Source organism: Nuphar pumila, chromosome 12, assembly GCF_984573655.1.
Source record: "Nuphar pumila chromosome 12, dmNupPumi1.hap1.1, whole genome shotgun sequence".
Taxonomy (NCBI): Eukaryota; Viridiplantae; Streptophyta; class Magnoliopsida; order Nymphaeales; family Nymphaeaceae; genus Nuphar; species Nuphar pumila.
Window position 1 is genome coordinate 2,166,790 of NC_143260.1, and position 24,537 is coordinate 2,191,326.

Below are 24,537 nucleotides of genomic sequence, written 5' to 3' on the forward strand. Positions count from 1 at the left end.
TACACGAGAAGGAAAGAGAGGGAAAATTATATGATGCTGTATTTAATTAGTTGAACTTTTAAATTAAAAAAAAAAATATGAAATGGATCAATCTAAAATATCCGTCGATTTACATTCCAAGAAAACGCAAAAACAGAAAGAGCTGCAATCAGTCACGATATCTTGTTCAAAGAAATAAAAGCAGAAAGAGAGAAAAACACGATATTTTATTTAATTGGTTGAAATTTTAAATAGGAAAAAAGATGAAACCGATCAATCTAAAACACCGTTCGATTTATCATTCCAAGAAAAACCGATATTCAAATCTCTGATTAGCATTTAATTACGAATCTTGATCGTGGTAATCAATTGAAGCATTAAAATTCAAAAATAAATCAGAATTATAAGAATCCGATGAAGATTCGAACTCAAACACTTAAATTCACCAGATATTCCTAAAATAGAAACAAATTAAAAAATAAAATAAACGGTGAGATGATTCATACCTCGAGAATCCGCGAGGCGATTCCTTTCTTCCTCCTTCGACGATTAATTCCCTCTCCAAGAAACCCTTGAGAAATCCGAAGAGATTTAAGGGAAGAATCGACAGAATAATGGTGAGTTTTTTGAGCGGGAGAAATGTAAATCGACGATTATTTGGGGGAGGATTTCAGAGATGGAGGCAAGCGGAGAACTAGGGCGAAGGGCAATGGGTTTAGCAGAGGGTTTAATATCAAAGTATCATTTTGCCCCTCTAGTTTCATGATATTACGACAAGAAAGTTTCTTTAACAAATGTGGGTAGGTAGAGAGCTCCCAACAAGTTACATCCGACCCGAATCCTACAGGTGGATCGGATTTAGGTTAGATATCCAATTGAAAAATAATCCGTTTGGTCAGATTTAATAGAACGAATAACACCCAAATTAATAATTGGTTTTAAATTTGATATTAGAGTTATTATATTTAAATTCCAAAGTAAATATATATTAGATTAGCTATCTAAGGTAGTCAGAACTGGACTCAGTATTAGTTCTTTCTATTGAAATTGAATATGTATTTGGATCCAATTAGGCAAAATCAGATTTAGTAATGTCCACCTTCAAACCAAATCTGAAGAGTTACTACATCCTCACCAGTGGGTCTGGTTCTATATCGAACTTTCAGTGTCATTTCTACATTTCCATACAACTAAACCGGTCTTAGACAAGACCAGACCTGGATCTGGGTTCGGTTAGCAAGAGTAAATTCCTAGTAAAAACTTGAGAAAATGTGTGTATTAATTGGGTGTTGGGTAGGAAACGGGTCCCGCTTATAAATTTTCAAGCCAGTCGGTATCTTGTGAGTCTGACCCAATTAGCAAACCGGGTTGACCTTAGTAAGTCCAGTCCCTAGCATTATCGGGTTGGTATAATCTCGGTTTGTGCAAGACCTGACCAGATATAGGAAATTTAGATTCCAAATCCAACTGATTTCTGAACCCAGAATACACATGAGATCCATGGGATAGAATTTAAAAAGCTAATCAGATCTGGATCTTACAAGGGTGCTCGACAACTCTTCCTAAATCTACTGTGTCAAGTCATAACCAGTTCTTGATCCAGACCCATTCTTTAGAATTTGAATCTTGCATCGGATCAAAGTTTGATCCGACCCGTTTGCATCACCAGAAGATAAGGCCTTCGGGTCGAAGAACGGGACCAAAATGCGACCCGTGATACTAGTCTTGTGGTCCTTTTGTAATTATATGTGAAAGTTCGGGTAATATACGATGCCGCTTTCGGCTTAAAAACGTCGCACCATCAGGGAGTTACCGGTTGAAGCCGGTTGACGTGACTAAACGAGGTGAAGGTGACTGATTATACTGGTCAAGATCTGTTTATTTTGAATATTCTCATTGAGCGCGAGCGTACGGCTTCACGAGCCAAGTCACTAAGAGCTCCCTGTCAAATTAAAGTGGACAATTTTCTTGTTGGTCACCTCAAAATTCAACGGCAAAAAGGGTTTAACAAGAGACTCCCCCATTGAGTGTTCAGACAGATTAAATCGGGTCCAGATCATGATTGATCTGAATCCCGATACACATTTAAGCAATAGGTCCAAATCCAACATAGATCCAAGTGAATTATATTGGGTCCCAATCTGAATTTTATTTGGTATTATTGGATCTGTTAGCGGCAGGTCGAGTAACAGGTATTTTACATGAAAAGTATACAAAACCGATTTGTATGTGATTTAGATCCGATAAGAACATTGATCTGAATTCAGAAAGAGTCAGACCACGCAAGTCCTAATCAGTGTGAAAACACATTTATATTAAGAAAACATTTTTTTTTGTATTGAGTCAAATAAGAGTGGTCCTACTGAATCCAATCCATTTGCACCCATACTCCTGCTCTTGGTTTATATGGTTCATTAAAAGGCCAACCTTCTCTAAGCCCTTCACTAGGTGAGCCTCATGACTTCTTTGTTTTTTTGTTTTATAACTTAAAAGAAACCCCACCCGACACCAAGACCTTGTTGTTCTGGCTTCGCCTGACATGCCGGCCGCATAAAACCTTGAGGCTAGGTCCTCCCAAAGCAGGTTATATGTTCCCCCCCGGAACACGCAGGTGTGTGTTCTCGAGTCTGAATGAGCGCCACATATGTAAGCATGTAGGACTCGTTTCCCCATGTGTGTCTGCATCACTTAGCATCGAAGTTCAGTGTGTTTGCAAAGACTTAAGTATCTTTTCCCGCCATTAGCGCCATGAAACGATGTTTCGAGTAATGTACCAAAATCTCCTCCAGCCAAAAAATGGAGGATAACCTTTTGTTTTAGCCCCAAGCAGTAAACACCTCTGCTTGAAGAGTCTCAACCTTGAAATATGTCTCCCTCTCCGTTCTGCATCACCCTTACACCTCTGGAGGAGCACCCTTTGTTGTCGTCTACTACCGCAAGAGCATCCTTTACCGTCGTCTGTTGCCGGAGCACCTTTTATCATCGTCTACTGCCAGACCACCTTTTACTGTCGTCTGTTGTCGGACCACCCTTTGTCGTGCATCTGAGGATCTATCAGATACTAAATCAACAAGAGCAAATTCAAAAGTATACTCTGCAGCTGGTAGCTCCATGTTCTTCTGCAGAAGTTCTGACAACTCTATATCATGGGTCAGATCTCACATATCCTTTACAAGCAAACGAGCTCATTCGTAATGGTTGTACATACTCATCAAAGAGAAATAATTGAAGATCTTTACAAAGAATGGGTTGACCCTGCCAAAAGAAAGGTGATTCAGTTATTTGTAATGATCTTCGAGTTATTATTTACCATGCCAATAAAAGTAACGATTTATAGTATTAGCATGTTTTGACACGATTCATATGACAAATATCATAATAATGGATACTAGCAAACACATAATATCTGTTTACAACGATTCATACTTCAAATAATGTTCAACGATTTTAATAAAAATTGCTAACTGAGCAACAATTTGAACACACAAATCGATGTACATATCACATAATATACTACAAATCGATACGATAATTCAATATAATCGCTTATTCATATTACAAATCGATACGATAAATATAAGTATTGTTATGCCTCACAAACCCTCGACAACAACAATCATGGTAACTTCATAAATCATAAATACAAATCATGGAGCCTGATCCATCAGACATTGAAGATGAAAAGCAAAAAAAGAAGAATGAGAAAGAACTAAAGATGAAGAAGAAGAAGAATGACGAAGAGAAGGAAAAACAAAGAAAGAAGGAGGAGGAGAATGAAAACTCGATATACATATCGCATAATATATTACAAATCGATACAAAAATTCAGCGTAATAGCTTATAACTCAATATTAACAAACAAAACAATATCTCTCAAATCGATAGTATATTACTACAACCGCGATTTGCGTTATACTATTCCAATATTTTCTATACAAAGGCAAATCGTTGTGGCCGACATAGATGTCATTGCGTAAATCTCATAAATCGTCAACCAGAATACAGGTCTCACAAGACATATCGATTTTTTACAACAAGCGGGATGTGAAACGATGTTTCTTTTATAAATGAATGACACACATTTTGGTAACAAAGCCAAATCCACACAATTTATGATTTATGAGTTATGAGTTATACATTTAAAGCAGCAATGATTTATATATTTAGCGCAATATTAGAGACCCAAAGACCCAATGTATGTTTCGCTACAAGGATGATGGTCTATAGCGGCAACTCTTTAACGACGACCAAAAATCATGCAGCTATTGATAAAGCAATAACGATGAGATTTTTATCCCCCCTAATTGATAGGTAATATCAAGAGCATAAATATATGGCCGTTATTACTGCCATAAATGTTATCGCTCTAGCTTCATCAATAACGACAATATTTATGTTCTCATAATGCCTTGCTCCTGCACGCATCTCACTGTTAAAGACCTATGTATAATGGCTAGATTTTTTAAATGTTAGATATTGCATTAAAATACATTAATGGATATATTTAACGACTAAAAGATCTCGCTATTATTTATCAATGACTGCAAAATCTGGCTCTCGTCATTATAAAATTACTATATAAGGGCAAGATTTTCTGACCCAAAGACTCAATTGATAACATGAGAATATATACTTGGTCTTTGGTGAAGTTATATATGTATGAAAACAAAGCATGCATTGAGCTAATAATATGATTATTAGTAGAGGCGGAGATGGAGGGGGGGGGGGGGGCTGTAGCCCAGTCCTGTCTCCCGAAACAGTTAAAAAAAATTTTAAAAGCCCAGTCCTAGCCCAGCCCTGATTCCATATGAAATAGATTTTTATCCATTTTTTTAGCCCAGTCCAGTCCTAGCCTAGCCCTGACTGCAGCAAATAGTTTGATTTGTCCATATGAAATAGATTTTTATTAATAATTGTAGCATTTTTTTATCTCAAAAAAAAATTGGGGGGGGGGGGGGGGGGGGAGGCGCTGCCCCCGAACCCCTGACTATCATACCATTTTTTTTTTTTGGCTACACCGCTGTTGGATACCCCCCCCCCCCCTCACATGAATCCTAGCTACGCCACTGATTATTAGAGAGTACGAGCACAGAACAGTGCAATCACATTGCACAAAAATAATATGTTGTTGCACCTGATCATACCACACTTGTTAGTGAACCCTGCAAAGCAGTACATGAACAGATCATAACGAGTGGAGTTACGATCGTATCAGACAGGTGCAACAGGAGGATATTTTCTGTGCAATGTGATTGTACCTGCAGGCAGTACACTTTCTGTGCCCGTATCCATGTATTAACTGTCAATGGATTGGTGATTCAAAATAAGAGATTCCAGATAAAGCTTCCAAATCTTATTGTTTTCAACCAAGGTTGCTTTGACCAATCATAAGGCTATAATATAGGTATAATTGGGTAAAGAAATTGTTTAAACATTATTAATGATGAGAGCCCTCTCAATGCCTTCATCAAGAAGTAAATTAATAAGATATGAATAAACATTACCATGATCAATATAACTTTTGACTTAATTGAGCATGGTATTTAAACAAAAATTTTAAACACGAACACAGCAAAAGAAATCCCCGTTACTCAAGAGTACTTAAAAGAAGACCACAGAGGTAAAACTATAGTGATTTATTATGCCTTTCATACTCATACAAACAGAAGGCAGTGACTGCCTTGATTGTGAGAGAGGTTTCTGTCAATGGTGTCAAGAGTCAGGTCAAGTTTTGCTAGATATTCTTGGAATATGTTAGAAGGCTAATAAATTTGTGGGGGAATTTCTGACAGATATTTCCTTTTATTAGAATCTTTCTGGCCTCTATTGGGTGATGCTGATACTGTGATACAGAATATCGCAGCAGATTGTGTATAATCACACAATTCTTCAAGCGTATGGTTTAAAGCATGATATTCTTCTGTTAACATCATAGTCACATATATTGGTGTTTTTTTTTTATAGGCAAGCTGGGGTTAGGCAGACCCCCACCAATTATCCAACCTACCATTGGGTTTTGAACTTGCAATGTCCCCGACACAGGTTGACGTACATATACTGGTCTTGGTTATACATCAACAAGGCAAAATCTCGGATTTTCCTTGGTTTCTGATATTGGGAAAATCTTGGCATTTGAATGTCTTAATGTGAAGAAAACGTAGAAAAGTTCTAGAATATATAAACAAAGAATTAGAGAATCGTATTTTAGATATAGAAAAATAACACAGATAAATTTGTTATGAGACGACAATGGTAACATCACAATATATATATATATATATATATATATGGCTTTTGTAAGAATCACATGAAAGACATCACAAGAGAGAGAGAGAGAGAGAGAGACGGCTTATAGGATGCCATTCACATGCAGGATGAATCATGTCGTGAAGTTGATTGGTTTTGGTTTCATACTCATTTAACGTACGTAAACAAATAAAGAAGGCAGCCATACGCTATGAAAAGAAGGGGAAAAAAAGGAAAAGAAAAACAAACCTTCTTTGTTCTTTTCCTGGAAGCTGATAGCTGAAGCGATGCGAAATGACGTTTTTCTTAGTGCACCAAAAAGGAGGAAAGCAACCAATGTGATTTAAACAGAACAGTGTGCTATACATATAGCAGAAGATGTAGACAGTCTGTTTTTATAGAGTTAGATATGCATGCAAACATGCTATCTCGTAGACTACTTGTTTGTATAGGGTCCCTACTTACCTACTGGTACTAGAATCCCATTGCCAACTTGTTACTAACAGGTATGCATGCGAAGAGACCTTCCTTTTTCTACTGGGTACGTTTTCTTTTTCTGCTAGCTAGGTATCTTGTAAGTTGCCCAAAGTATTAGACATGGACGGATCCCATCATCTGGCACATGATGGACTGATGGGATCCATCACACTTTGAATCCTAGCCCTCTAGATGTATCGGTTGGACGACTAGGATCAGTGTAGATCCTCTAACATCATATGTCAAAAGTTGGGATCTGGCTTATTAGGACATGATCCAAATCAGGACTGATTTGGTCTAGCAATGTTGTCAATATCGGTTTGAGACTTGAATAGATTCAGAGAATCGACCCATTCGGACTCATAATCGAATCGAGCTGTCATTTTGACTTTTTTATTGTAAAAATTAATAAAAAAAATGTTACTAAAATATTGTTTTTTTTAAAACATGTCAAAAGTGACATGCACGCCTGCGCACACACATAAATATAAGGGTGTCAATGGGTCGGGTTTGGTTCGGACTCAAGTGGAACCAGACTTGGACCAGATTTTTGGGTATGGTATTGGGTTTGAACCCGGGTCTAATCTGGTCTACTATGAAAGAAATCATACCCAGACCCGATAAGAACAATATGAACTAGACTCACACCATACCCGATAAAATAATATTTTTTTATCATTTTTACATTGAAAATTCGTGGGTCTTAATCGAAACTCGGGTCCGGCCCGGGGTCTGGTATAGAATTTCACAAACTATACAAGGGTCCATGTATTGAATGAACCCAGGTCTTAATCGGGTCTTCTTATTTGTCACCATACCCGAACCCTATAGGGTTTGGTCTGGGTCGGGTCCGGATAAAACCAACCCGTTAACACCACTATATATATATATATATATATATATATATAGAGAGAGAGAGAGAGAGAGACGAAAGTAATTCAACATTACCACTCATGAAGATCAACAAAATGTTGAACCCATGAACTGAACAAGAACAAAAGCCAAAACAAAAAGAAAGCACAAGAGAAAAGAACATCAGACAGATAAATGGGCTCACGTCAGAGCCGCTTGCCCAGATTGGGACAAAGGATAGGTAGCATCAGCAGGAGGGAGTGGAAGATCACTAAGATGCATACGCAAGATCGCATAAACATCTACCAAGATTTTATGCACCAGGTTTTGAATGTTAACTGAAATATGACGAAAATGAGCATCGTTTCGCGTCATCTAAACAAACCACCAAGAAGTAAGCAACCACGTCCGCCAGATGAAGCTCCACCTCTTGTTGCACCTAATACAAACCGGCCCCAATATCAGATCTAGCGCAAAGGACTCCTCCTTAACAAATACTTATGGATGCCTCCAGGTCCTGCTAAAGATTTCCATAAATATTGGGCAAGACCAGAATAAGTGAAACGTAGATTCTTCTGCAGCTTGACAAAGCACGCACCAACTCGGGAGTTGAATGCCCCACTTCTTTTAATTACTGTGGGTCTGTATCCTATCGTGCAAAATTAACCAAGCCAGGACTCGAGAACGGGGGGAAGGACCCTTCGCCCAAAGCACATCCTCGGGAACCAATCAGCCCCTGGCGGCAGCAACGATCTATAGACTTTTTTGGTGAGAAACTCTTCGCTTGGTGCCAACGCCCACTGCAACCACTGACCAAAATTTCTGGAGACCTCAAAATGGTCTCTAAAACAGGCTAAAGCCCTCAACCACGATTTACGCAAGTGCGAGAGCGCCAAACTTCGGGTTCCCAGACGAACCGGGATAAGAGCTGGATCCCCATATTTAGCAAGAAGCAAACTAGCACAAGGGTTATCCGGTAGAGAAAGAGAGAGGGAGAGAGAGAGAGAGGGGGGTAGGTGCTTAATGGGGTTTTAATGTTGTTTTCATTATTTTTTAAAAATTTTGTGATCTATGTACTTGATTTTATAGGGATCAGCTCTTGAAGTGTCCGATTCCTACACATGGATGGGTTTTTATAAGGTTCAAAAAATCAACAGTACAAAATCCTTGTAAATTTTCAATGCTCCAAATATCATTTTTTTCATAGAAAACACATGATTCATGTGTGAATTGCTCATAAACCCAACACATTTATGGGTCGAAACTGCGAAAAAAACATCAGAAGAGCAGAAAACCTCATTAAGCCGTATCATTAAGTATATTTCATTAACCACCTACCCAATTCTCTCTTTCTATCTCTATATATAACGCTTTTATGTATCTAGTTCTCAAATCAGGTTTCTATAAGATCTTCTTTCAAGGTCAACTACTTGTCGGATGTTGGGATTCCTCTCCTGTTGCAGAGAGCTACCCTAATGTTGTTATGCAACCAACGTCCATGTTTTCTTCATGATTGGGCCTTTCTTTCATTTATTATGCATACTTTCCTTTCTTTTGTTAATAATTATATGATACTTTCTAGCTTTCACAGGTAAATAAACCATCTTTAATTTTAGTATAGAAATGCACGTTAATTGTTTATTGGAAAAGTTGTTCGCGCTCTTCCTTTCTCTTTTTTCTTTTTCTTTTTTTTCAAGGATACCCAATGAAGGAAATCAACCGCCATTGAAACTTCAGAAAGAATGGGTCATCACTATTCTTGTTGTTGTACGCATCCCATATTCCCATTGTTCTCTACTTAGTGTGGTAGACATTGACGTATTAGCAAAATGTGCGTATAAAATTGCGAGTACTGTTGGCATATATATGTAACACTGTGGATATATTTTCTTTGTTCTTGATCATTCTGTGGTTGGTTCTGTCTGTGAAATATATTTGGATCACGATGCGGTCAATCTGGACACAGTCAGCGATCTGGCATTGCTTGTATTTTTAGCATTTTATGCTTTGTCCTATTGCTGCCGACCATCTCAGAGATGGGTGGTTGTCATTACACCTGCAGGGTTTTCCGGCAAGCACATAAGCTGTTGGACACCATCCATCTCTGAGATTATCGGTGCTTCGAGCCCTGGGGGATGATCATCATGTTTTAAGCTCCTCCTTGTCTTATTTTATTTTCAGGACACTCTATTGACCTCACTCCTGTCTGGTCACACCTCTACTTGCAGCAGTGGCGGAGCCAGAAGTTTTTCGTTGGGTGGGCAGACTTCGGGTGATGATGATCGACCTCTATCGGTGGCGCAATGGCTCGAAGCCTCTGTGGTGGTGAAGATCATAGATCGAGATCGAAAGCCTGTTTCGGTAGTTGAGCCACCTCCTTCTCGGTGGTGATCCAGCAGCAAGCCGAAGGTCTTCCAACTGAGGTGCCTCCTCAGCTCCCTCTCGGAGGGGACGGTCCTCGCCACAGCATGAGGCGGAGCAACTCCCTCGGCTGGCTCCATCCCATGTCCACCGTCTCCTGCGTCTGGGTGCCATAGGGTACTCTGTATCGCAGGGAGGCTTGATCTCCACTCCTGCACCACCCTGCTCTGATCTTCTTCGACAAGCATTCGCAAGGAAAGAATGCAACCACCAAATCGTGCGGAATGAAGAAGAAGACCCGAGTCGTATCATATTTCGACTCGGTTTCTAATTCTGGGGTGGGCGACCGCCCACCCCTGGCTCCGCCACTGACTTGCAGACTTGATAAAGCTCGGACACAGCCTCGCTGGCTCTGGTTGAAGCTTAAAACATTGACTTTTCTCTCCAGTGTATTTCTGGACCAAGTGATCATTGAAAGTTAGAACTTATGTTTGCCGGGCATGGTTTGTGAAATTTTATACCAAACACGGGCGACTTGACTTCCAATTAAGATCCACAATTTTACAATGTAAACAACATAAAAACTATTATTTTGCTGGTTCATGTAATTCTTATAGAAACCAGACTTGGTTTTTCTTATGATGGGTCCAATTAGATCTGAAACTGGACATGGCACCAGCACCTTAAATCAGGTCCAGACTTGGTCTTCTTTGTGTCCGAACCAGATCCTATCTGTTGACACCCCTATATACTACTACTACCCTTGGATTCGGATATGGATTTTAAACAATTGCCCACAATCTGATCCATTTGTGCCTCCATTATCAACTGGAATAGGCAGAAATGGCATAGTCAGTGCAGAGTCTCTAGACATGAATGAAGTTGGGTTCAATTGGATTCAGATAAGATAATCTGGTCCAACCAATTGGAAGAAGAGGGGCTTCTCGAACCCAATCGTTACATGTTCTTGACGGTGATCTTTGTGAGTATGTCTTCTTCAGTAACCCATGCTATTGCATAAGGGTGTCAATGGCTTTATCGGGCAGGTCCGGACACAAATCTGACTCTGAGGTTATGATACCAGGTCCAGGCTTGGTTCTTTTGGAGGAGTGTGGAGCATGTTTCCTACCTGGATATAAATCCATACTTTCCACGGTTAGTTACAACTTCACGAGGTTTACCCCACTGCCTGTAAGTTTGGGGTTCGGGGGCGGTAGCCTCGAGGCAAATTTTTTAATTTTACCTTAGACTCTTTGTTATATCCAACAACACTAGTAGACTCCATGTAAAATTCATAACTTCTATTTAACGCGGTATTATGTATCCCAATCAATAAAAGAAGAAGTCTTTGTGCAGTCATGAACGTGGGAATTTTTTGCCGAACCACTTAAAATCCTTGCTTTTGTGTGGTATTTTTCTTGTTTTGGTTTTTTCATGTTTATTTCTTTGATCCATCGATAGGTAGAAGGGTTTTTCTCTAACAGAGTCTAATCCAACCTTTTGTAAGCAGAACAAAAGCATGTCCTGTAAGGATAATATAAACTGGAGCTGTTCAGATACAGAAATTTAATAACTTTTTGTCTTTTACAGTCAAAATTTGCTGATCTTAATGGGAATTTGGTAAAGTGGGTTGGACCTAGCTCTCGTATGAAATTTCATAAATCATACACGGCTTGGCTTCATATGCTAATCGACTCTATTTGTCCGACCCAAATAATTATTCAAACTCTTTCTTTCTTAGCAAACCTGGATCATGCCAGATTCGGTACAGGTCGGATCAGATCATACCCGAGCAGTTCACTTGTTTGTTGCGCGCCTTTAGCTGTGGTAATCGTTTTGAGCATGTGATGCTTATGAGATCCAACTTTTTTTTTTTTTCGTTTATAACCTGAGAGCCTAGGACCCTCACTCCCAAGGTCTATGCCGGGCTTCAGCTTATTCAAGAGGGTAGTACCTGTGGGAATCGAACCCCAATTGCCCGTATAACAGTCGAGGCCCTTTCCAACTAAGCTAACCCTTTGGTGGCATGAGGTCCAACTTGATGGATGTAAAAATAACTGATGTGCTTCATATATAAAAATAACATATATATATATATATATATATATATACATATTTACTGTATATATTGTCTTTATACGAGCCTAGATGAGCGAAACCAAGACTAACACCTATTGTTCATACTCGTCTCATCTACACTATACGAGGTGCTCGCGGATCTTCTCGTTGAGCTCATTTGATGAACATGAATGAGCTTAGGGAGCCAGCCCAACCGAGCATAGCTGCGAGCTGCTCGGTTCATTTCCCAGCCCTACTTGGACTGATAATTTGTATGTACGTACTACTTGGTGAAGACGGCTCCATTAAAAAAACTAGCATATAATAATATTGGTAGGCCTTTTGGTTGCACCAGATGAAGACTGGCCCAATTAAACAATTAGTAGTAATACCAATTATTTATTATTAAAATCACAATTGTGGACCACTAATACATGATAAACAAAGGGAACCATCTTCATGAGATTGGCTGCAACTACAAATTCACACAGAGCTCTTATAGAGAAACAAAAAAGCCAAAAGTTAGGTTATGGCTTATGCAGTACAGCAGCTTCTACGTCAAGCATGGCTTTATGGGGGAATCCACCAGAGTTCTCCATCTTTGAGATGGACGGTCAATGCTGATTTTTTGGGGGGAAAATATGTTGAGCACTTTTTCAAAGGAAAATCATAATTTCTTCTGGCAGTTATTGATATACAGCCAATTCTACATAAAACTCTCAAGCACATAGTTTCCCTACTTGCTAAACAAAGAGAAACAGAAAAAACGGATAACTATTCACATTGTGGGGATAACCATTTCATAAAACAAACAGGAAGACCATTGCTTTGTATAATGATTACTGTGGGCATTCAGAAATTTCCATTCTTGTAGTTTATATAATGTTAGTTAGTTATGACCTGATCTTAGCAACGTTGATCTTCTTGGGGGTTTGCCAGCTTGGTCAAATTCAGAATAAAACTATGAAGAAAGGAGCTTTAGTTCAACCATGAACTAAACAAGAGGTAGGTGTCGTGAGGTTAAATAAGAGTTGGGGTGGCGTGTGTCAGGCTTGGCCATAACGGAATCAGTTGGCTACAGGGGCTAACTTGGACCAACTTAGATTTGCATCAAAATGTAAACATGTCCCACAAGCGGGCTCGGGCGACTTGTGAATGTCATTAAGTTGACGGGACGTCACAAGTTCAAAACCTACGGGTGGCATCCCTTGCTGTAAGGTTAAAGATGAGTGTATTTTCCAATGAACACATTGGACCTCAAGAGTTTTACCAATGAGGTCTGTGATTAGTGGGGGAAAGGGGGCAGCTGCTAGAGTGCATCAAGTTGGTATGATGAAAAGGCTCGACTGAATGGTATGGCTGCGATGAATACCTTAACTTGAGTGGGTTTAGACTTCATCAAGTTGCTCACAATAGCCATCACTAGAGTTGTTCATGGTCCCATTATGTTCAAAACATACACTTGAATATTGAATTTGCTTATTCAAAGATGTATGCAACCAATGGCAATTGGAACTAGTCAAAGTTTTCCTTCTGTTCCTTCACCCAAGGACTCAAGCGGCACGTTTGCAAGATATTCAAAACCACAATTGGATAATTTTTTCTGGAATCGGTGGCCTTTCTGAGACTCTGTGTCTCTCTAACTTGGGGAATCATTTTCCTTTTTTAGTTCACTCTCGTACCACCATGACACTACATTTGAATACCACAGAACTCACTCAAAGGGTGTGTGTGCCTCACGCGAACCCCACTAAGAGGGCAGGGTTTTTGCTTCATTCTGCAGAAACCCTCATTGTTTCCATGACAGGAAAACTCACTCCAAGATCTGTAGTAGGGTTACCGAAAACTTCTCTTACATGTAGGAAACTCGTTTACTACGAAACCATTTTCGAAACTAGAAACCAACACCTTTGTTTCATGCAACTTACATGGGAAAGTGCTGATCTAGCAACCCTTATATGATAACCAACGTAAAATCATGATGGTGAGAAAGTGTCGGGATGGCACTGGTACAAGAAGGCCCCAGTTTTTTTCACCACCTACTACTTTTTGTGTAAATCCATTCATGCCTCTCCCCTATGAATGATTTTGTATTGAAAGCCTTCCCATGGGCGGAACTGAAAGGATTTTTTAGAAATTTGTGTCCATTCCTTTATATGAGAATGAATCAAACAAAGCTGAAGAGTCTCCAAAATTTATGAGAAACTAGTTTTTCTTATTTGGAGAACATATTTTTCATACATTTTTTGCATGTTTCTGTTAAAATACAATATTTCTTTTTTTAATAAAAAGTTCAGTCATGTGTTAATGTAGTGTATTGGATGAAATGGAGAAGTTTCAAAAATTCAATGTACGTAGCTACATTATTTTTTTCTTGTTTTTTCATTCTATCCAAATCTATCTTGCATTTAAATACTTTATTTATTAAATGCAAGCTGATTTACACTCATTTATATAAAATATCACCAACTTTATATTAGTTTTCATCACTGTAATCATATATTTTATAAAAACAATTTTATTAATTCTTACTGTTTATCATAATATTAGTAAAAAAATAAAATTTGTGTAAACTTTTAGTATGCTTCATGTATATTGCCGTTATTTGCACTTTTGCCCCACACACACATGCATATATTTATTTATTTATTTATTAGATAGAATCACCTTTCTCTAAAAATCGTCTACCACCATTTTCAGATCTCTCTCCCGAACCGAAAAGACTAGGGTTAGACAGACCCTTATCAGTTATAAAATCATATACCATTGGGATTCGAACTTGTAACATCTCAACACAAGGTGACATGCACTAACTTCGGATAAACAAGTGAAGCCCTGGTTGGTCTCCCTTTTGAGTGTGTCAACACCTCTCTCAATGTTATGACTTTCGATGATAGGTCTCCAAGAAGGTCGACGAGGCCACACACTTCCCGATTTTTTTCTGATTGTGTGTCATGAAGTCTCTTTGTTAGAATATCAGGGACTTGAATTGCCCCGCCAAGCGTATGTCTCTGGTTAATTGGGTTAGACAGAAGAAGCCTGACCTAATTGCTATTTGTGAAACTAAGATGAATGGCGTTTTTTGTTTTGTTGCTTCTGGTATATGAAGTGGTGCTAACTATTTTTTTAAGTCTGCTATCAGGCATGCCGGTGATATCCTTATTTTGGGAAAGTAGTCTTTACAAAATTTTCAGCTGGACATGGGTCTTTTTTCATTGTCTGTTACCTTCACTTTGCAAAAAAGTGGCAGGAGAGTCGTAATTACTATTGTGTATGACCGTAATCACGCCGTCATGAGGCCTGCTTTCTGGAATGACTTAAATAGAATCGTCATCTCAAACAGGGAGTATCATTTTCTAATGAGAGATTTTAATTGCCTTTTGTCTATTCATGATTCTAATAACCTTATTTTTCTTAATTCATCTATACGAGGTTTTCAAGATTTTGTTCATCGGCATCACCTTTACCCTATTCTTTTTATCATGGAGTGTTTCTCTTGGTCAAATAGGTGGATTCGCCTATGCTGCAGAGTTCTTGACAGGGTTTTTGTCACTCCCAATCTACTGGATCTCATTCTTGATGTCAAGTGTGTCATGCTAGCTCCTTCTATCTCGAATCATGGCCAGTTAATCACTCTTTCGGAGGATGGTTTTAAATCTGTCAGGAGTTTTGTGTTTGAACAATGGTAGCTCCAGGAGCTAGACTTTCATATGATTATTTCAGACTCTTGGAACAAGCCCTTAAATGAGCAGTGAGCGGCTATCCGGTGTCATTAGAAGTTGTCTCGTCTCGTTAAGGATATCAAAGCTTGGCTCCATAATCGAGATATGGTTAAATTTTAATAAATGGCTGCTTGGGAACAAGAGATTTCAGCATTGTATCAAACTATGTCTTCCCCGGAGTCTCTATCTGATTTGCACCTGCAGAGTTTGCAGGCCAGATCCATTAAGTTATCAACGCTTTTGAAAAACTGAAGGGTCAATGAGAAAATTAGATGGAAGCACCGGGCAAGGGTGAAATGGCTTGCGGCTGGAGAATGTAATACTAAATTTTTTTACTCATATGGTTCTCATCGTCATAGGAGGAACGTCGTCCCATCAATCACCATTGAGAGTGTTTCGTACTTTAATCAACACGTTATTTCAGTTGTCACTCAGTATTTTAAATATTTATATTTTGTTTCACTTACTGCAGAGGGTGTCATTGGTCCTATTTTTGTTGGTTCGATTCAGCAAGATCAAGCCAGATCTATGCAAATGAAGTTCTCTGAAGACGAGATTTTTAGAGCCATCAAAGGTTTGTTGGGATAAAAAGCTCCAGGTTTTGATGGGTTTCATGTGAATTTCTTCCGAATTTTTTGGTTTTGTGTCAAGCCTGATGTTATTAACATGTTTGATGAGTTCTATTGCAACTCTAGATTGCCTATTCAAACCCACTTGGCAATTATTTTTTTAATTCTTAAAGATGATGCTGCCACTGATATCTCTAGGTTTTGCCCGATTACTATTATGAGTGCCCTTTATCGGATGATCGCCAAGGTGTTGGCTAATAGGTTGAAGGTCGTGGCTCACCAAATATTTTTGAACTCTCAGTTCGCTTTTATCCACAATAAGAGGATGCACCATTCTTTCATCTTGGCCTCTGAAGTCATTCACTCCTTACATCTTAGTGGTCAGCCCTATTTTTCTCTTAAATTAATTTTTCATAAAGCCTTTGATTTTGTGCATTGGCCCTTCTTATTTCAAATGTTATCCAAATTTGGCATTGGTCATCATTTTTCTGAGTGGGTGAGGGAATCAATATCTAGTGCTTAGACCATGATTAAGATTAACGACATTAGAGGTAGCCAGATCAAGTTGGGGTATAGATTAAGGCAAGACTGCCCTCTCTCACCTTTGTTGTTCAATGCCATTGCTGAGGGTCTCGTGGTGTTGATCAAGCATGTTGCGGAGAAGCGCCTGATAGATCCTTTAGATGTTTCAGATTTTTCGGACCATATTCTTATTTATGTTGATGATATGATTATTTTTTGGTGAGCAAACATGCAACATATGCTTAGATTCAAACTTATTCTCCAGTTCTTTCTCTCTTTTTTTGGGCTTTCCCTAAATGATAGCAAATGCTCTCTTACCATGTTCAATGTTGACTCCTTTATGTTTACAGCGGGTCAATGAATTTTTAATTGTGTAATCTCTGAGTTGTCGATAACGTATTTGGGTATGCCGTTACAAGTGAAACACCTCTCTTCTGCTGCTTGGGCTCCAACTATTCAAAAAGTGAAAAATAAGTTTTTTTTGTGGCAGACGTCTTATCTCTCCATTGTTGATCGTCTGACTTTAATCAAACATGTTCTTTCTTCTATTCCTGAATTTTTCATGTTAATGTTCGTGATGTCTGTGGGTGTGGAGAAGCATATTTGTCGTTTAATGGCAGATTTTCTTTCGTCTATGTGTCAACTCCAGGGTAAGCGCCATTTGATTGGTTGGCGAACGGTGGTGTTACCTAGGTGCATGGCTGGCTTAGGTGTTTTTGCTCCAAGACAGAGGAGTATTGCTCTTGTGGCCAAGTAATATTGGATAGCCCATCAACCAGGTTCTCCATGTGCTCGTTTGCTTCATGCTAAATATGGTGATCCTGATTTATCTCTTTCTCGTCATGAAACCCGGGGGTTGGCGATCTCGCACTTGCGAAGCATGTGTTTAAGAGCCTTATTGTTCTTCAGAGATCAAATTGAGGATGCAGGAAATTATGATCAGTGGTTTCAATGGGTGATTACGCCTAATGGTGTGTTTCACACCCACAAAGTGTATAGATCGTTGCTCCTCTCGGGGGCAGATTGGTTCCCTGAGTGTGTGTTATGGGCTAAGAGCCCTTCTCCAAGATCTCGGTTCTTGGCTTGGTTAATTTTGCATGATAGGGTTCATAATCACAATTATTTAAAGAAGTTGGGTTTTTAGTTTTTTAGCTGGTGTGTGCTTTGTCAAGTTGCTGAAGAAACTATCTCTCATTTATTTTGGTCCTACTCAATCTTTGTGGCCCTATTTAATAGGATGTGGAGATCTTCGGACGTAATTGTCAAAGAGGAGTGTTTTGCGCTTGATCTGCTTCTAGACTCTGTTGAAATTAGACGATGCAAGCGGTAAAGATTGATCTGGAAGATGTGGTTGCTTATTACTTGGTGGTTTGTTTGGATGACACGCAATGATGTTATTTTTTATCAAATTTGGGTCGTCCTTAATAATCTTGTCCATAAAATCCTGATTGGTGTATATGTGATTCTACGTATGCATCTTAGAGACCTCTTCTTCCCTCTGAACAATGTTCACTCATCGGTGGTTCCTTCTAATCTAGCGAATCCTAGTTGATCTTAACTTTGTTGTCTGTAGTTTCTTTTTTTTTAGTTTTTTATTTTCCTATATTTTATTTTTGTTTTCTATCTTGTTCGGTTCATGGGTTTAACCTTTTGTTGATCTTCATGAGTGGAAATGTTGATCTTCTTTGGGTTCTCTCTCAAAATGGCATTGTTGGTCTCTCTTTTGAGAGTGTGAACACCCCTCTCTCTCTCTCTCTCTCTCTCTCTCTCTCTATATATATATATATATATATATATATATATATATATACATTGCACATAGGGTGGACAAGGGTCCCAGCCTTAGAGTTTTATGTTTCAAGGACGATTATCATAGGCATACGTAGGGACTGACCGCCAAACTTTTATTGGGGGAGGCCAAACATAAACGATTTTTTTTTTATGGGAGGCCAAATTTTTTTTTTTGGGGTGGGTGGGAGAGGAGCAAGGCTTCAATATAAGTTTTAAATTCTTGGTGGAAGCAGCCAGATAAAGGCTCGTCCGTCTCCGAGGCATAGGAGGCTGAGCCAACGTGACCAGCTCTTCCATCCGAGACTCGGTTTCTTCGAGTAATAAATAAAAAGTAAAATAACGCCAACCCCAACGTCAAAAAAGAAAGGGAAGCAGATCAGGTCATGCTAAACATGAGCTTTTTGTTCGTGCCAACATCGTGACCGTCTGTTTGCATCTTGAACTCGTAGCATATAACTGTTCTGTTGACTTGTTTTACTTTTCAAAATACAAAACGGACGGCCATCGATGTTAGCATCATCCAAAAAGCTCACGTTCAGCATCACCTGATCTTCTTTCAAAAGAAAGGCCGAGTTTTTCTATTCCACCTCGAATGTCCCAAAATCTCAACCACCTCCTCCTTCCAACAGGTTAAAAAGATTAGGAAATTAACCACCTTCAAAAAAAAATAAAAAAGAAAAAAAAGTTCCCAGTTGCCCAGCAGGGAGTACAGCCAGCTTTGCACTTTTTTTTTGGGGGGGGGGAGAAGGCAAGCCGGGGTTAGGTGGACTCCTACAAGAACAACAACCAGAGGGATTCGATCCTGGGTCTTCAGCTTGGCACGGGACCCCGCTTACCACATGGAATACCACCTGGGTGGTATGCAATATCCTCGGAACTTGATTGTAAGGAATTCGACCCCATCTTCAGCTTTATTTGCAAATGTAAGAGAAGAAAAAGCGAGGAGTTTTGACCTAACCATTTTCAACCAGACATGGATCCAATCAATGATGACCCAAGAGGAACAGGCTGTAAGTGGCGAGAGCCCACAAAGAAAGGTTTCATGCTATATGGATTCGGGGACCCGGTGCAGATCTGACCTATGACAACTCCGCAAAACTAACATATGGGTATGTGGCATGCAAATTTCTTCGGATGAAATTCCTTTGAAAAACACTACTGTAGGTGATTCGAGTCGGGTTGGTCCTGATCCAGGTACTATTGGATCCGAATTTGGACCATAAACCATGGGATACATGACCCATTTAAAATATCAGCTTCCTGGGTCTGATGGGCTGAAAATGTGAGCTGGATCCTTGTTCTCCTGTGGGTCCTATATCCAATTCCTATTGCATAATGGGAGTATAGGACCCATATCAGGACAAATTCATTAGGTGTATTAACTAGCCTTAAATTGGTTGAACATGGAAAGGCAATGCAGAAATAACTGCATGAGGTCCAGCACACCTGTAGCAGCGGTGCATAAATTAAATGGCCCCTCTCAATATCATCATCATCAAGGCTCACAGTGCTGCTGACTCACTTGTGCATGTGAATCGGATTCAGATCAGGTCTGGTCCGACTCTTGTCCAACAGCCCACCTCTGGAACCATGAACATACCTAAATTTGAGTTGAATATCTCTCATCTGAACCCAGATCCATATCTATCAAGGCAACCCCAATTCAGTTTTACATATAAAACAGGTGAGCTTGGTTTCAGGTGTTGGATCCAGTGCCTTTTGTAGCAAAGAATGCTGATCCAAATGGGCTTGAGATTTGGGAAACCCTATCAAGTCCCACTAGAGTTCAAAATCGGATATGGTTAGCAGAATCCATATCCTCGTTTGAACGATTTGGTAGAGTCAGAGATTGTGGTATGAAATTTCACAAACCATACCCAGCTCCATATATTAATCGAACTCTTCAAGTTGTACCCGGATTCTAATCGAACCTTCTTATTTATCATCAAACCCTGACCCTATAGGGTTTGATATGGATCGAGTCTGTTATTTTTGTAACGAGGAGGGGTATGTGAAACAAAAAGAACACTGAATAATGATTTTTTTGTGCTTTTTGTCCCGCTTGAACTGAATAGAAGGTGTTCAAGCTTGACTGGTTCTTCTAGTGAGCCAATACAAGTTTGATCTCATGGTGAACCCGAGTTAAAAGAACCATGCTTGAGCTGGCTCGTTTATAAAAAAATACATTTTTTAAATTAGAAATAATAGACTTAAAACTCTAAGCCCATGTAATCAAGCTACACCAGCTTATTTATAAATAATTATTGTTTCAAAGCTGCAATCTATAGGATTTGAACTCTAAACCTATTTCTTGGAAGCCTAACATTTCAGCCATATATATGATCTAGCATATAAAATGTATGTAAAATATATTTATTGCTAGCTAACCAACTGAGCCAAACACCCACTCTTAGTGGGCTTAGCCTATGTAACGAGCTTCACGAGCAAAACACAAGCCAGGATATAAAGAACTTGTCTCGAATTCCAGCCCTAGCCAAAACATGCTTCAAATGCCATTAAAGTTCGGGCCACAACGAGACAGTATTAATTTATAATACTTAAAATATGAGAACTGCCGTGTGAACCGTGATTTTTATGAATTTTTTTATTTTTTTCTTCTTAAATGTTTAGTTTTATACCTGGATCATCCGATTATAATACATAAACAAAGTCTTTTAAAGCTTTAACTCATAATTTTCATAAATATTAATTCAAGCATTTAAAATTTGTATTTTTTCATCGAAAATACTTTATCCAACAATTGATTCCTAGATGGTTGGATTTGTAAAAAAAACATTGACTTTTACAAACATCAAGTGGAACGAGTGTTAACTCCAACCCCTATGCAAGCTCGTTTGAAAGTTTACAAACAGATCTTACTTTTCAGGACCCAGATATGATAATTTGGTTCCGGGTCAATCAGTACCCGAACCACGTACAGTCCACTACCTTTTTTCCAACAAACTTTTGGATGGAAAAGGTTCGTCTCACACCCACTTTTTATTTTGGCATCTGTGGTCCAGTATCCAATGGCCCGCCAACAAGGTCCAACTTTGAGGAATGGACCCTGACCCGATGTGGTTATCCTGAGCTCACCTCAAGTCCTCAAGGACCTCAACCCAGCCTACATAAACAACTGCAATTTAGACAACCAAAAAAACGTGGGGATCTAATCCAAACCCGTGGGATCCGAAATCCATGGGGGATGGGGATCCCTACTAATCCTGTGCTGGTAATTGGATTCGGATCTGATCCAGACCAATCAACCGACGGAGCGTACGTCAACTGAATCCACATGAAAGATTCGTGGGACACAAAGACCCGAGATTCTTTTCTGGGCCATGACGAATGACCAAGATCTGGAGGTATACCAAAATGACGAAAATGTTCTCAAATTGGAATTGATAGTCAGAAATAATCTTTGACCAAACCTTGTCCCATTTCTCACATAATGACAAATTTATCCCCCAAGAAATTCAAGACCCTGTCAGAAATACAGCATCTAAGGGCTGATCTGCGTTTGCTGAACACAAATAATGGCTGAGATTCGTTTGCATTTACCTCATCTGCCTCATCACTTTATAGAAATAAAATATAATCTTTTCGCCATTTTAAAGGGATTTTATTAAGATCTAAGGGTATTCTCGTTATCTAATTTTTCTGCTGAATCTTGCTTGTCCTTATCGTCTGACTGTCACTGTCCTCCACAAACCTCAGAGATATTCTCGTTTTCCATATCGCCCTCCGGTGTTTTAAGTCAAAGACTAATACGCCCTTACAATCACAAAATCTTTGTGTTACCCTTTGACTAAATTATATACCGAGGTCATCCTCCGTACTTTAGGATGGGAAAACAAGTCGAGCCGCGCTTGTTTAAACTTTAAAAGCACTTTAATTTATCATTAAAAGCACTTTAGAAACCTCATTTTATGCATTTGGAAGCACTTTAGAAGCCCAAAACCATGCACCTCTTTTTATGCATTTGAGAATTTAAGGGAACCTCATTTTCTTATGATTGTAAAGCTTTTCTTTTTTTTAATCCAAACTTAAAATATACTCTTTATGTTAAAAAGAAATGTACTTTTTTTTTTTACAGTATAACTTTATGGCATAGGGGATAGTTGGAAGGCTCCTTATCCCAGCAAAGATGGCGTCCATCAACTCTGCTAAAATTTAACACGAGCTTACCCAAAGCAACAATTGGCTTATGCCATTTGGATTTAGAACCTTACCACACCTCAGCTAGGCCTATGGAATGAACTTAAGTGGTTAGATCTAGTGAGGCCCAACCTAAGGCAATTCAAGCTAGGTTAGAACTTTGTATAAAACCTAGTTAGGCTGATTTATGAGCCCAGTTCGGTTCGAGCCCACCTATCTCTTTGACATGATTCGACCTTGAGTTGTGATTCAGTGTAACGCTGACGTCATTAAGAAAAAGAACTAGGGCAGTATCGTCAGATCCGAATTCTTAAGGCCTTTCTCGTACTAACTACGATTTGTATCACTCATCAACTAATTTGACCGTTAAAAAAAAAGAATTGAACCCCAGAAAAAGCCGCACTCCCCCGTCGATCTCCGCCGCCACCATGGCTCAGCTCCACTTCTCCGCCACCCCTCACTCTCGCTTCCCCCCCCCCCCCACCCCACCACCACCACCACCGCCGCCACCGTCAGATTATCCGGCCACCGGTTCGTCTCATTTCCGGCGAACTCCTCCCTTGACTCCGTCCACCCTCACGTCGAAATCTCCCTCAAGCCCTCGCCTCCGATGAGGCTCCAGATCCAAACCCCTAGCTCGCACCAGTGGCGACGGTGGTGGTGGGGATTTCCGGGAGGAAGAGGACCGGAGATCGGACTCCGGAGGGGGGATTCTAGGGCTTTTCCTCGAGGGATGGCGATCTAGGGTTAGAGCGGATCCCCAATTCCCTTTCAAGGTGTTCATGGAGGAGCTTGTCGGCGTCTCCGCCAACGTGATCGGAGACATGGCGACCCGGCCGAACTTCGGCCTCAACAAGCTCGATTTCGTCTTCAGCACGCTAGTCGTCGGATCGATCCTCAACTTCCTACTCATGTACCTCCTCGTCCCAACGGCCGGGACCGCGTCCGCCTCTCCGGCGCAGAACTTCGATCTTCTCCGCCTGCCCCAAGAGCCACATGTTCGAGCTCGGCCCTTACAACCTCATCCAGAGATCGGGAACCTTTGTGTACAAGGGAGTGGTGTTCGCGGCCGTCGGATTGGCCGCCGGAATCGTCGGGACGGTGATCTCCAACGGGCTGATCGCGTTCCGGAAGCGGATGGACCTCGGGTTCGAGCCGCAGAACAAGTCGCCGCCCACCGTGCTGAGCGCGCTCACCTGGGCTATCCATATGGGCGTGAGCAGCAACCTGAGGTACCAGACGCTCAATGGGGTTGAATTCATGTTCTCCCGGTGGCTGCCGTCGTTGGGTTTCCGGGCGTCGGTGGTGGCGCTGAGGTGACTCAACAACCTCCTCGGTGGGGTCTCATTCGTAGTCCTTGCCAGGCTGACCGGGTCCCAGAAGGTGGAGGAGGAGAAGGAGGTTGTGGTGGGTCAGGATGATAGTGATGGGGAGGTCCAGAAGGGTCAATAGAATCAATGTAAGTAGTTGGTTTTTTGCCCTTTTTACTCTTTCCATTTTGTCCACAATGAGAGAGAGTGTAATATTTTCACTTGCGTTGAATAAATTCGGTGGTGATTTCTTGGAATAAGAGTTGGCTTCCTTTGCTCTAGTGTGATCTCAGTTGGCTGGAATTGTTCGTATTTCTATTGATTTGTTATGGTGGGATCTCTTGACTTGAATTGCCGCTTCACACTTGTTTGAATGATAGGTAGTTTGTTTGCAACTTGGCTTCCCAATAGGCAAAGTATTTTGCAGGTGGGAAGACGTATTTTAGTGGCTTGTTTTTTTTTTTTTTATGACGGGAAACCCTCGCCGAAGGC

At 40.0% G+C, this 24,537-nt stretch overlaps 1 pseudogene; it reads left to right on the plus strand.

Annotated features, from left to right (window-relative positions):
* The first annotated feature begins 23,163 nt into the window (after positions 1 to 23,163).
* On the plus strand, positions 23,164 to 24,297 carry LOC149819619 (protein RETICULATA-RELATED 3, chloroplastic-like; annotated as a pseudogene).
* Positions 24,298 to 24,537: the final 240 nt, after the last annotated feature.